Source organism: Protopterus annectens, chromosome 8.part0 (assembly GCF_019279795.1).
Source record: "Protopterus annectens isolate FY-2018-M chromosome 8.part0, PAN1.0, whole genome shotgun sequence".
NCBI classification, from domain to species: Eukaryota; Metazoa; Chordata; order Ceratodontiformes; family Protopteridae; genus Protopterus; species Protopterus annectens.
Genome location: NC_056741.1, coordinates 920,662,136 through 920,676,130, shown reverse-complemented (window position 1 = coordinate 920,676,130; position 13,995 = coordinate 920,662,136).

Here is a 13,995-nt window from a genome sequence, read left to right as displayed (position 1 = left end):
CTTTATGCAACACGTCATTTGTTGGTTCACTCTTAAAAGCTTTCAGAGTGAATCCTTTGAAGGGCAGTGGTACTGAGTTTTCCAGACTGCTTTGAACAAGTATTTAAACACTGGCGTAAGAGCTTTCTACATGTTATAAACCTGAAAAGTATCTATAAAGATTTAATTTTCCATAATATATAATGTTGATGTGTTATTAAAAGTGATTAAATTGTCCTCACAAACCCACAGATCCATAAAGGTGAGCATTCATTAATGTTAAAATATCTCATGTCATAATTTAGTCCCTTTTTTCTCAAGGTATACACTTTTGTGATTTTAAGTTATTTCTTCTGATTTTTTGTTAAGTTTTACTGCTTTGCCGCCTACTTTTTGGCATTTTCCAGCTTGCTAAAGTTTATATCTGTAACAGTAACAATACTTGGAACACATCTAGAGCCTGTTTTACTGCATTTCCTGTGTTGCACTTAATTTAAAATAGTTTTTTTCTCTAAAAACTGCATTTTACCTGATTTTGACCTAGCACTCAAGTGTGGGGTCATTTATTGCACTGTTGTGATTATTTTGCTGCTTGTGTATCTCTGCTACCTTTAAACTACAAAAAAAAAAAAAAAAAAATCTTGCTTTTTTCCCACTTTCTGAAAGTTAAGAAAGTTCAGTTACAGATTTGCTGTTCTGAACTGTTTGGAAGTTTCTAGAAGGCCAGTACTTGCTTGGGCTAAAGGGAAGTCTCTGTGTTCACCAGTGGGAATGGTCAACACTGAACAGCCTGACTGTCCCTGGAGGAGTGGTTACTACCTAGAAGCTGTAGTTTTATTGGCCATTTTGGGTCAATTCTAAACTCCTTGATCTCTCTATCTTAAAACTCGGCTGTCTCGTGGTTTTGGCATCTTTTCAGGCTTGCTAGTTGTTGCTGAAGCACCTACCAAGGGGAGAAAATGCTGAGAGAAGAAAAAGAGCCACTTTTGTGATTTTAAGTATTTTCTTCTGATTTTTGTTAAGTTTTACTGCTTTGCCGCCTATTTTTTGGCATTTTCCAGCTTGCTAAAGTTTATATCTGTAACAGTACTTGGAACACATCTAGAGCCTGTTTACTGCATTTCCTGTGTTGCACTTAATTTAAAATTGTTTTTTTCTCTAAAAACTGCATTTTACCTGATTTTGACCTAGCACTCAAGTGTGGGGTCATTTATTGCACTGTTGTGATTATTTTGCTGCTTGTGTATCTCTGCTACCTTTAAACTACAACAAAAAGAAAAAAAAAAATCTTTTTTCCCACTTTCTGAAAGTTAAGAAAGTTCAGTTACAGATTTGCTGTTCTGAACTGTTTGGAAGTTTCTAGAAGGCCAGTACTTGCTTGGGCTAAAGGGAAGTCTCTGTGTTCACCAGTGGGAGTAGTTAACACAGAACAGCCTGCCTGTCCCTGGAGGAGTGGTTACTACCTAGAAGTTGTAGTTTTATTGGCCATTTTGGGTCAAATCTAAACTCCTTGATCTCTCTCTCTTAAAACCCTACAGCTCTCTTTTTGCGCGGTTTTGTGCACTGAGCAGCGTTGGGCAACGCCACCTAAACAGGTTTAAACTATTCCAGGCTCCACAAAGTCTGCTCTTCACTTTTTCCCTTAGAACTGTTCAAACTCTCAAAGTAATCACTCTATTCTCTTTCTAAAGCCCTGCACTTGCTCAGCTCTTATAAGGAAACACTAACTAACTAAAGCACTACACCCTCCTTGACTTCTCATAAGTATTAGGCTCCCGATTGGTCCTTCCTGATCAAGTGAAAAATCAGTTCCCTTCCCTAATCTGATCAGTAAAAAAACAGTTCCCTATATTAATCTGGTATGTCCAAGGGTCAGTTTCAAGGTTATTCTCCAGTCCAGCTGGTGAATCTGGGAATTTTGAGGCAATGTTACAATTGCCTTATGTACATAGGCAACCCTCTCCTCCTTCCAACAAACTATAATACATGTGAGAGATGCAGTTACACAGCCAAACTGGAGGCAGAGCTCTCTCAACCCAAGACTGGCACAGTCAGTCAGGAGGAAAAGGTAACCACCCACACCACAAATCCAGTCTCACACAGACCTATTGCATCTGCATACCCAACACATAAACACACAAAAACATACTCGGAGGCTCTAAATAAAAATCTGCCTAAACAGCAAAGACCTCCTAAGCAGATATCCAAGCAACAGCCACCCCTCAACAATACCCATGAATCACATATCTCACAAAATCAGTGTGCCTCACAGTCACAGCCCTTAAGGCCAAACAACACACCAAATACACTTGTTATAGGGGACTCTATTGTCCGGCACACTGACGTCCCGCTCACCAGACTGAACAAGGAGAAGGTCACTGCAAGCTGCCTGCCGGGTGCCAGGATCCGCAACATAACGCAACCACTCAGGTCACTCCAAAGCAAGTACAAGTATGACTCCGTCATTGTCCATGCTGGTGTGAATGACCTGAGACGTACCTCCCTGGACTACATGAAAAGAGACATAGAGGAGCTCACTGACCATGTAGCCCAGGCTGGTATGACCCTGACCTTGAGTAGCATCTTGCCCTCACCAAGAACGATGCCACAGTATAAAGACAAAATGATCAGTTTCAACAATTGGCTAATGTATTGGTTTCATTCAAAGGGGATCCAGTGTCTGTCTGCCTGGGATGACATGCTCGACAAGCCACGTTGCTTCGCTAAGGACGGCTTGCATCTGTCACCCTTAGGCTTTCGTATACTGGCCAAGGCTCTTGCCACCCCTATAGTGCCTTTTTTAGGCAAGGCTCAAAGGACAAACCCACCTCCATAGACAACCCAAGGATAAAAAAACTAAAGATAATGCTACTCAATGCCAGAAGTCTAAACCTCAAGATGCACGCACTCGAGGCTCTCCTCAGTATGGAGAAAATCGATGTCTGCAGTAACAGAAACCTGGTTCAAGGCTCCTGAGAGCACCCCAGCACTACCAGGTTATAACTCATACCATGCGTTTTGGCTCCAAAACTTGGACCGAAGCACAAAAGGAGGAGAAGTATCTATATTCATCAAAGATACCTACACCTCCAGGTTAGTGGCACTGCACGAAGCATCGGAAACCATCCATGTGCAACTAACAGCGGGCAAAACTGCCTTTCAGTTTGTAGCCTGCTACAGAACACCCTCCCTATTACAGGAACCACACTTGGCATTCCTGAGAACACTGGAGAATATGAAGGCCTCTCCAAACACTATGTTACTGGGTGACTTCAACTACCCAAGCATTGACTTGGAAAACTACTCAAGCCCAAACACCCTCGCCCAACAGTTCCTTGAATTTATAAACTCTAACGCAATGGAACAACTGGTCACCACTCCCACAAGAGGGAACAACATATTGGACCTGGTCATCACCAACATGGGGACTCTATGTTCCACACCAGAGGTAAACCCCTCATTGGTAAGATCAGACCATAAACAAATTTCCCTGGACATCCATATCCCGTCCCCACCCCCAGCCAAGGAAATCACTGTAAAGAATTTCTCAAAAGCCAACTTTGCACTTCTCAAGACTGAGGTGGAATCCTTCAAAGCCCCTGGGCCAGAGGATAATACAGCCCAATCAGCAGAATCCTTTACAGATGCATTCTATGAGCACCTGCAGGAATGCATGGATCGTGCCATCCCAAATAAAACCAAGACTCACTCCTCCAAAAACAGGAGACCGGTCTGGTGGACCCCAGCTATAAATAAGCTATGCAACAGAAGGAGGAAGCTACTACATGACAGAGCAAAATCCCAAAAAGGGAAGGCATCTCTGATCAGTATTAGCAAGAAACTTCGATCCCTCATAAAATCATCAAAGGCCAGCTTCGAAAGAAAAATTGCCCTAGACACTAAAGATAATCACAAGGCCTTCTTTAGTTATGTCAGGAACATGGGTGGAAATTCCCAGATATGCTCTGAATTGTTGCATAATGTTGCAAAATATACCGAACCTACAGACATAGCCAACATCCTGGCAGACAGATTCAGCACAAACTCCCCCCCCCTTCCCCCCCAAAGGAGCAAATGCCTATCCCAACTGAATGTAACCTCCCTGACATCACAGATGCACAGGTGAAAGCTGCCCTCTCCAATGCAAAAAACACAGCATCTATGGGACCGGACGGTGTCCCAGGCTGTTTCTTACATGAGCTCCAAGAAGAACTGAACCCTCACATTAAGTCACTGTTCAAACTTAGCCTTACTACAGGATATGTACCCAAAGAATGGCATACAGCTACAGTGGTCCCACTCCACAAAGGTGGTGCCACAACGGACCCTGGAAACTATCGCCCCATAAGCCTGACTAGTCTGGTCTGTAAAGCTATGGAGCATATTATCATGGAACTCATAAACAAAGACATTGGGAGCCTCCAGACACTGGACCCTACCCAATTCAGCTTTGTTAAGGGCAGATCTTGCCTCTTAAACCTAGTTAATTTCTTTGAAACAGTTACCAAAGCCATAGATGAGGGTAAGGTAGTCTACACAGCCTACCTGGACCTCACAAAAGCCTTCAACACAATACCCCACTCGGGCATCATAAATAAGCTTACCAGCTTAAATATAAACCCCTATATCACAAGATGGGTTGCAAACTGGCTCAGAGAAAGAACCCACATGGTCAGAATCGCAGGTGCCATGTCCGAATCCAAACCAGTTACAAGTGGCATCCCACAGGGCTCAGTCCTGGGACCTCTCTTGTTCGGTATATACTTCTCTGAGGTTCAGGCTAACACGGGGGGATTATGGCTGATAAAGTTCGCAGATGACTGCAAACTGGGGACCATAATCGAATCTCCAGCTGACACAAGCATCCTCCAAAAGGGTCTCACAGAGACGGATGCTTGGTGCCAGAGCCATGGCCTCAAGCTAAATGCTAAAAAGTGCATAGTCATCCCCTTTGGGAAAAACAAGGTGCCCACAAATTACCACATAGGTGGTAATCCATTAAGTACAGAAGAAGTAATTAGAGATTTGGGGGCAAACGTAGATAGTAATCTCTCCTTTGATAATCACGTTGCCAAAGTGGTTAGAAAGACCTTCTATATAGACCACCTTATCATGAAAGGGTTCACATCTAGATCAAGAGAGGTCATTGTGCCCCTCTACTCGTCACTCATCAGGCCCATAATTGAATACAATGCCCCTTTTGGGATGTACCTTACCCGACACCTGCAGCACCTGGAGAGACCCCAAAAGTACCTTACCAAGGGGATCATGGGCTACAAACAGATGTCCTATGCAGCTCGACTAAAGAAACTCCAGCTCTACTCAGTTGCTTACTGCCTACTCAGAGGCGATCTATGCCTGACGTACAAAGCCATGTCAAACCCAGAATTAATGGACATGCTCCACCTCAAAAAATCCAAGTCCCTTAGAGCTACACGCTCCAGGGACCTAAACCTCAGCACAAAAATAAATAGGACATGCTGGAGGAACAGATTCATTTCCCAGAGGCTCCCCTCACTCTGGAATAGAATCCCAATTCATGTTAGAGATAGCCACTCGCTGATCCTCTTCAAGCGAAATCTGGACGCATGGATGGGAAATTGCAAATTCACCCCTGGGATCTCTTCTGTGCTCCTGCTAGACAGAGGCACAGTAAACTAATCTTAAAAGGGTACCTTCTGTGACCTATTTTACAGAGGCACAGTAGGCTAATCATATAGGGGGCGGAAGCCAATACACTCTAGCTAGGCTTATAAATGCCCTAGGGCAGATAGCCTAGTATCTACCTATGAACCTATGAAAGTGAATGCATTGTCTGTGTTAACAGAAAACGTTACAATCTGTAATCTCATACAATATATTCTGAAATATAATTTGATCATGCTTCTATATATTCCAGCTTTAAACACCTAGCACATTTTACACCTTAACATTCAACAGGGAAATTCAGATCCTCAGTACAGAAGAACAGTTGAGATCCAGGTAATGACCTTTGAACCACACTGTTATTTGTACTGTACCAGCCACAAGCATGACCCACAATTATAACCTGCAAAATCCTGGTCCTTAACTAAGTCTCAACTCATCTCAAAACAAAACATGTCATGAGCTACAGTACCAAATGCTCTCAAAAAACAGATAAACTGCATCAACCTGCATATCAGATTCTTCTGCCTCCATGGCAGAAATCATAAATAAATGGTTGCTAGTGAGTATGGATGTTGAAGGTTTGTAAGCATGTTAGAAAGTATCAGAATTTGTCGTGGCTATGTCAGTATTTATCAATGTAGCCCTTCTTAAAATTTCCCAAACAACAGAGAATGCTGATTGGTCTATGGCTCTTGACATCTTACTCACTTCCTGTTCTTCTATAGAGGGGACCACCTCAGCTTTCTTCCATTCTTCATAGGCAGATCCATGAGATAAACTCTTATTTAATCAAGGTAAAAGTTAGTACTTAGGTCATTATATATTTCATTAATGCTACTGATGCTTAATTTGTCCATACAAGAACTACCATAGATGGGAAACATCCTCCACTGAAGTGTCTTGAATTTTAAAAACAATTGATAGTTTGCATCATATAAAAAAAGTTGCTTCATTTGTGAAGGATGGTTTATTTGTTCAATAAGGAAGACTTTTGTCTTAAGAGTGGTTAATTATAAGCCCACTACCATGCAGTCACCCTTCAATAAGTTTGAAGTTATAGCTTAGTACAGAATCTACATAGGGCTGTGGTATCTTTGTGCATGCATTAATTCATGTGTCATTTCTATTTAATAGGAACAAGGAAGGCCCCAGGATTAATTCCTGCAGTATGCCCATGGTTATAGGTTTCAGCAATGGTAACATGCTGTTGCTTTGGGTTCTGCCACTGAGACAGCTGCTGTACTGTTTCACATCTTTACTACTCCCTCACTTATGCTTCTACAACTTAGCCACATACATGGGTTTGTAATCAGTTGTAGTTAAGTGCAGATTTAGGATAAATTCAACCTACTGAAGACGTTCCTTCCTTTTCAGCTTTTGCAATTGTTTTATCAGGTTGGAGATGACTCTTTTTATATACCACTCAAGGTAACAGTGCTATGGCGCAGTGAGAGGGGTCCCCCGACATATGGGAGAAAGATTTGTATGTTCTTGCTCAACAGGTTTCCTGCTTTAGCAGAATCAGTATTAGGAAAAAAGAAAATAACACTTTTGGAATCATTTATGTTAGTGTTTATTTTTAATTCCTTACCAGAATAATTAGCATATCAAGAAATTATTTCTAAATATGGCAGAAACATTATTTTGTCCAGTCTGATAAAAGATGTACAAATGTTTCTAAGTGGTTTTATAAAGGGGATGAAGACCAGGCTCTTTTGTCTCCCTATCAAATTTTGTCTGTTTCATTGGATCATTCAAAGATCCGGGAAGCCATACTCAACTATTCTAAAATCTTGAGGAATCATACCTATCGAATACTGTAAGGGTCAGATTGTGGGCTGCACTGAAGATGCCTTGCAATGAAAAAATAGGGAGAACAACTTTTTTTTAAATATATTTTTGTAACATAGAAAGTAGGTAATGTGGTTTAAGGGTATTTAAGTAAATCAAAATAGTATAGTGGGGAATAACCACTGAAGCTATCAGACCTAATTTGAATGAATCTTATATTATGTGGGGTCTTTGTAAGGATGCAACCTAATATGCTTCTGGTTCCAGTAAATGGATCTATTCTTTCAAGGAAGGAAATGAGCAAAGTAAATTCATAAACCCAATTATTGTGAATGTTGTGGTAGAGTGAAAGGACTCTGCTATTTAGGTAGTTGTTATTGTTACTTCTGAACATTTTCTGGATATATTTGTTATATCATCCAGTAATGTATGAGCAACATCCGGTACTACTAATGGACAGCAGCCACTCCTAAATGCTTTATCCCATATATGGGTCCCCTCAAATCATCTACAGTATGATCCCAGTTACTCTCATTGGGGTAATATATAATTATTAATCATGGGATGGGAAAGGCCAATCTATAGCTGAATGGTGTAGGTTATTTTGAGCATAAAAAGGGAAAACGGTTCAGTTTAAAATGGTCCACAAGGACAGCTGACTTAGTACTTACCTATAAGCATATAATAAATTACATCAAGGATGAGAACTGTAAAGGTTATAGATGATATAAGCCTTCTTTGTTTGTAACACGAGACAATGCAAAAACTGGAAGTAATGCTACATTTTAATCCGGGATACCTTGCACTACAGGCTACATCTGTTGGCCCTAGTTTAAAGTTGGGCTTGATCTTCAGAATGAGGGATTCACTGATGTCATGTAGAAAACTTTGGTAATATTTTCTATTAATCTATAACAAAGAGAGAGAACTGCAAGTAGCCTCAAAACATGTGTGTGTGTGTGTGTGTGTGTGTGTGTGTGTGTGTGTGTGTGTGTGTGTGTGTGTGTGTGCGCGTGTGAGTGTGCGTGTGAGTGTGCGTGCGTGTGCATGTGCGTGCATGTGTGTGTGTGTGTGTGTGTGTGTGTGTGTGTGTGTGTGTGTCTACACACTTTATATATCAGTCATGCTCATTTATTAATAACAGTTTTACCTACATCACTTGAGTCATATATTGCATTTCCTTTCTCTGACATTTCAGTTCTCACAAGTAACACATATAGGATGCCTTATATAACTATGCAGCGCAGCAGGCATACTCTGTGCTTTTCCATTTGGTTGGGAGGGAAAAGAGTTTTTAACCAGAACTTATGGACTGCCAAAACATCAAGACTGAGAGTCTGTAAATCCAGAGTGGAAATAATGCTCACAAGGTAACATTTATATAAAAGGAAATCAACCTGATAAAATATGTAGCTAATAAAAAAGGTAGGTATTTTACTCTGATAGCCCTTAGGTAGTGGTTGACAGCTGGGATCTCCAACCTGAGAGTCATCCAAGATATCTACCTCACATGCTAGGTGACTACGACTCTCCACCTGTGTATATGCCATGACATCATCACACTAGGATAAAATGGTGCATTCTGTACATGCTGACCCATTCTGTCCTCCTGGAACAAGAGCGAGATGGACCCTCAATATTAGAGCAACAGACAACAAGATGCAGTTATGAATTTGTAACAAATTACAAGGCACACAACACTTGCGGGGACACAAGTTCCCACTGCAAAGAGTCCTATCACAAGTGTAGTAACTACTTTAAGGAGCTTTCTGCAGTGGATGGCACTAGAAAGAATCCCAAATAGTATAACAACACTTCCCAGGATGAGGCAAAGCCAGAGCGGCTAGAGAAACAGCATTCATAATGGTGATTCCTTTGCTTCAAGTGTGAATTGCAGATAGAACATCCCAACAGCAAGCACTGAAAAACATATGAATCAATGACTAAAGTGAAAGTGGCACAGATGGAACATATGATGAACTGCTGAGTCAGAGTTCAGCAAATCTGTGACCAAATCATCCTACAAACTCTGAAGACTCTAAAACTACTCCCTAAGGAAATACAGACCTTCCTGAGGTGCGACAGCTTTGGAGAAGAATATATTTATTTGGTGAGTTGGGAGTCTCTCTCCTCTATTATACATTCTACCACCCAACCAACCACGATCCGCAATGTATAGGTCATTAACAGGGACTTTTGCAAGTTAAATCTCTTCAACTGCTATGCACAGTTCAGGAAATGACTACATGTGCAGAGGAGATCCCAGATTTTTTATCAACGTTACCAGGAAAGTGAACTGTTTGGCCAATTCCAAAAAACTTGCTATCAGTGTAAGTGACCACTTACACTGAGAGTAGGTCTTTTGGAATCTGGCCCCCAGTGTAAGCCTGTTTATAGATAAGCCTTACACTGAAATAAGTCACTTACACTGAGAGCAACTCTTTTGGAACATGGTCCTTTGTCTCAAACCTTTTTCAACCATGATCCAAATGTAAGCAAAAAAAAAAACTGTGTAAAAAGTCTTTATTTGTCATCTGCTATCTGTATAAGCTGATGTAAGAGTTAGGGATCATTTATATATGAAAGACAAAGTGTGGATGAGTGGCAGGGACTGTCATCTGATAGCTGTCAAAAACCTGATCCTGTCTGGCAAGCAACCAGAGGTAATATTTGTGAAGCTGCAATGTCTCACAGCAGATTTTGATGGCTTAAAGACCTCCAGTACTCCAGAAAGTTTAAAAAAGTGAGGTAAACAGTGAGGTAAATTTATGGACATTGTCATAATGGACCTAGTTAATCTTACAGACAATAAATAATCTTGTTTTGATCAAAATGTTTCCCCAGGTAACATACTAGGCAGCTGGTATCCCCAGTGATGCATTTTTGGATCAGGGTGATAAGAAATGTAGGTACAAACAAGGAGAAAAGAAAAAAAACACATTGGTTGGTACTACAGCATCGACCTTTATTGTGGAACAAACTACTGCACCTAGTCAACAACACATATATCTGCTTATAAGAAATTAGTAGTTGATTTTATGGATGTTAAAATGCCCAAACACAAGACTGTACCAATCACTCTTCAGGAAGGTCATTAAATCACAAATCATAAGTTGTATATTACATAAGCAATAATGCCTGACAGGGTGCGCATTATTGGGGAAATAATGGAATGCCCAGGAGTGTTTTTGTCCTCTCCACCACTGGAAGGTCCATCATTTCCCCTATAATGCCCACACTGCAAGGCATTCTGTCATGAAGGGGCTATCTGTTAAACTGATTTGTATTTTTTTTTAATATTTTTTTATATAAAATAGTTCCTCTGCCTAATATTTCAGACTTGCTGTAGTATATGAACTTGTTGCTGGAGGAAGTACTTTACATCCAAAATATATGTTGTGTATGTATTTAATGTCAACACACACACACACACACACACACACACACACACACACACACCAATTACTACTACTTTATTCACTGAGTAGACTTCAGATGTCTTACAAAATGAATGAATGAATGAAAAATAAAACAAAAAGTATACAGCATAAGCACTGCACCCCTCCCACTCTCCCAGCTGTCCACAACTTTGGTCTGTCTCTTGGGAAATCACTGGAGATGACTGTCAGGTCGTATTACTTTTAGTATAGATCCCCTCACCTCACCCCATCATTGGTTTTATCATGAATTCTTGCTCAAGAAGTTGTGCAGAGTGTCTCTGTCCCTTGACATCATTAGTTTCATTAGTGGTTTGATACTATATTCTTAATCAAAGAAGTCAAGCAATGTGTCTCCAGCTCTCTCTCTCTCTCTCTCTCTCTCTCTCTCTCTCACAGACACATTACATCTTGGGTTTGTATATTTGTTTTGTTTTTTTTTTTTTTTCTTACCCAGAGCTTCAGGACATATTTTTTAACCAGAGCTTCACAGCAGCTTCAAATATTACCATGAATCAGTCGACTTATTTTTTTTAGTGGGTGATATTTGTACATTAATACCCTACTGGAAAATGTTCATTGTCCAATAGGGTATTAGTATACAATTAGCCCATTATCTAAGACCTATTAACCTAAGAATTAACAGAACTGAGACAGGAGAACTAAGTTATGCAGATCAGATCCGTTGACTACAACATAGCAGAATGCATGAAAAAAGGGTGTGTGTGTTTGTGCAGTGTTTTTTCTGATGCAAATAACATTTGTTCTGTCTCGAAAAAGAAAATTGCAGTCAGTGTAGTATTGTTGTTAGCTAATTATAGCTCAGTGGAACAGCAGACACTGAGCTTATAAAAGGCATTTCACTTCTATGGCTGCATTTTAATATGGAGTTCAGTTCCTGTAAATTAGTATAGCTATAATTCAGAAATGCTGGTAAATCATACATATACAGATGCTTCCTGCTCACAAATAACCTCAGGCCAGATCTTTATGTACGTACTAAATTACTGTCTAGTATGTCCTCAAAGGCTGAAAAAACAATCAGAGAACTAATTACTATCAGCCTTTTCTACTCTGATACTGTCACACCTTAGCAGCCATCTAAGAAGCTGCAGAAAACCAACTTTCGTTTTTATAGCTGTTTCCTTCTAAAGCCTTATGGCTACTAAAATACTGTGTCCCTTTGTTTTAACCAAACTCCACCACACCATCTAAAGTACTTTCACATAATCAAAATAAATAAGTAAGCTACTGTGCTGTTAGTCTGAGTCTCTTATTTCTATAGTACCATTGATGTGTGTGAAAGTCAGACATCAAATTTTCAAATATGTCTTTCGATTTTAAGAATAAGTTAAGCATTTGATGCCAATTATTGAGTTTCAGCTACTTTTCAGGCTGTCTTAGGTTATATGACCATGGTGTTGAAAAAGCTCCTCCATAAATAGCATTGCACAACAAAATAGTCAGCAAACACCTTTCTCTTACCACTACAGAAGACTTCCTAAGTTACTAGATAAAGGGCCAGATTCAGGAAAGCTTACACGGAGTTCAAGAGTAGTGTAAGCCTCCGTGTAAGCCTCCTGATTCAGGAACAGCCCAAATCTCCGTGTAAGAGACAGCTAACACGTCTCTTACACGGACTGGGCGTGGAAATGCTCAACACCTCATTTGCAGCTTAAAGATATGCAAATGAGGTATTTGAGTGATCCACGAAGCCGAAACCAGTCCGTGTAACGGACGTGTTAACTACGAAATGTACTCAGCTGACAACTGAGTACATTTCTGCAAAATTAAAAACGGAGCTATGTCAGCTCCAAATAAAGGGTGCATATGTTTCATGAAGCATGCCAATGGCCAAATATGTGGCCATTGGCATGAAAAAGTTTTGCAAAAATAAGTTATATAACTTTTTTTTTTTCACGGGATTTCTGGGTTTAACTGCAGCGCACACCCGTGCAAACGGGGTGCGCTACCTAAAACTGAAAACTGAAGCTTATAATCCCACAGTTGTGGGATTTATGTATTACATGTAATGTCAATGGAGGGACTTGCAGACCAAAAACAATATGGCCTCCGTTTAGTGGTTGTCAAGGGGGGGAAGCTCCGTGTAAGACATGTAACTAGTCATTACTAGGCAATCCTATGTAAATGAGGGTTACAATACTGACTCACACTGCCACATAGGTAATGAGCACTTTCTGAGTAGTGTAAGAGTTAGAGAAGGGGGAGGAACAGAGTAAGAGGTAGGTGACATCACGGGGAGGAAGGATAGCAATAAATGTACCAGATTGGAGGGCAATGTAAGGTAAGAGATGACAGACAGACATCAGGGAGGGAGGTGTGTCCCAACAGAACACTAGGAAAGTCAAGAAATAGAGGGTATACGCTATCCCTACACTCAAAGTTTCTTGAAATACGTGCATGCGCGCGTGTGCGGCAGGTTCAACATGTGGGAGCGTGTTGCAAACCGTTTACAACGGTTTGCGTGGGCGTGCACGTGTGTAAGGCAGTGTGTGCGCGTTTTAGCATGAATCAGCCTAGTTCACACCGTGTAAGGATGTGTGCGCGCGTGTAACACCGTGTAGGGATGTGTGCGCGCGTTTAAGTGACTGTGAGCATGTTTAAGCTGGTGTGCACATTGCTCCCCTGCAGGAAACAGAGAGGAAACAGGAAACAACCAAAATACACGGAAACTGCCAGAGGATACTGCTGGAGTTAATTGGTGGAAACAATTAGAAGCAGGCAATTACACAAGCAGACTAGAAGCCCAACCCAGCACTTAAAAGACTACAAAGAGCAGTGCAGGCTGTTTCTCACAAGAGATACTGCCAGAAACTGAGCTATCAGAATTGAAAACTGAAAAAAACTGAACTCAGAGCAGAAATGCTAGGGGCTGCCATAGCTATTATAATCAGGCATGGGCGAATTGCTGAGGGTGGTGACAATGCAGATGCTGACCGACAACCCAGAGTGAGGAGAAGGAGAAGAGTATACAGGCCCAGGGTCACCTACCATGGGTTACATGAGCTGGAGATAGTAGAGTGCTACAGAGTGGACAGAGACCTTCTGCAGCAAATTGTTGAGCTGTGCAGGCCACGTCTCACACACAGAACCAACAGAGGGGAACCCATCTCAGTGG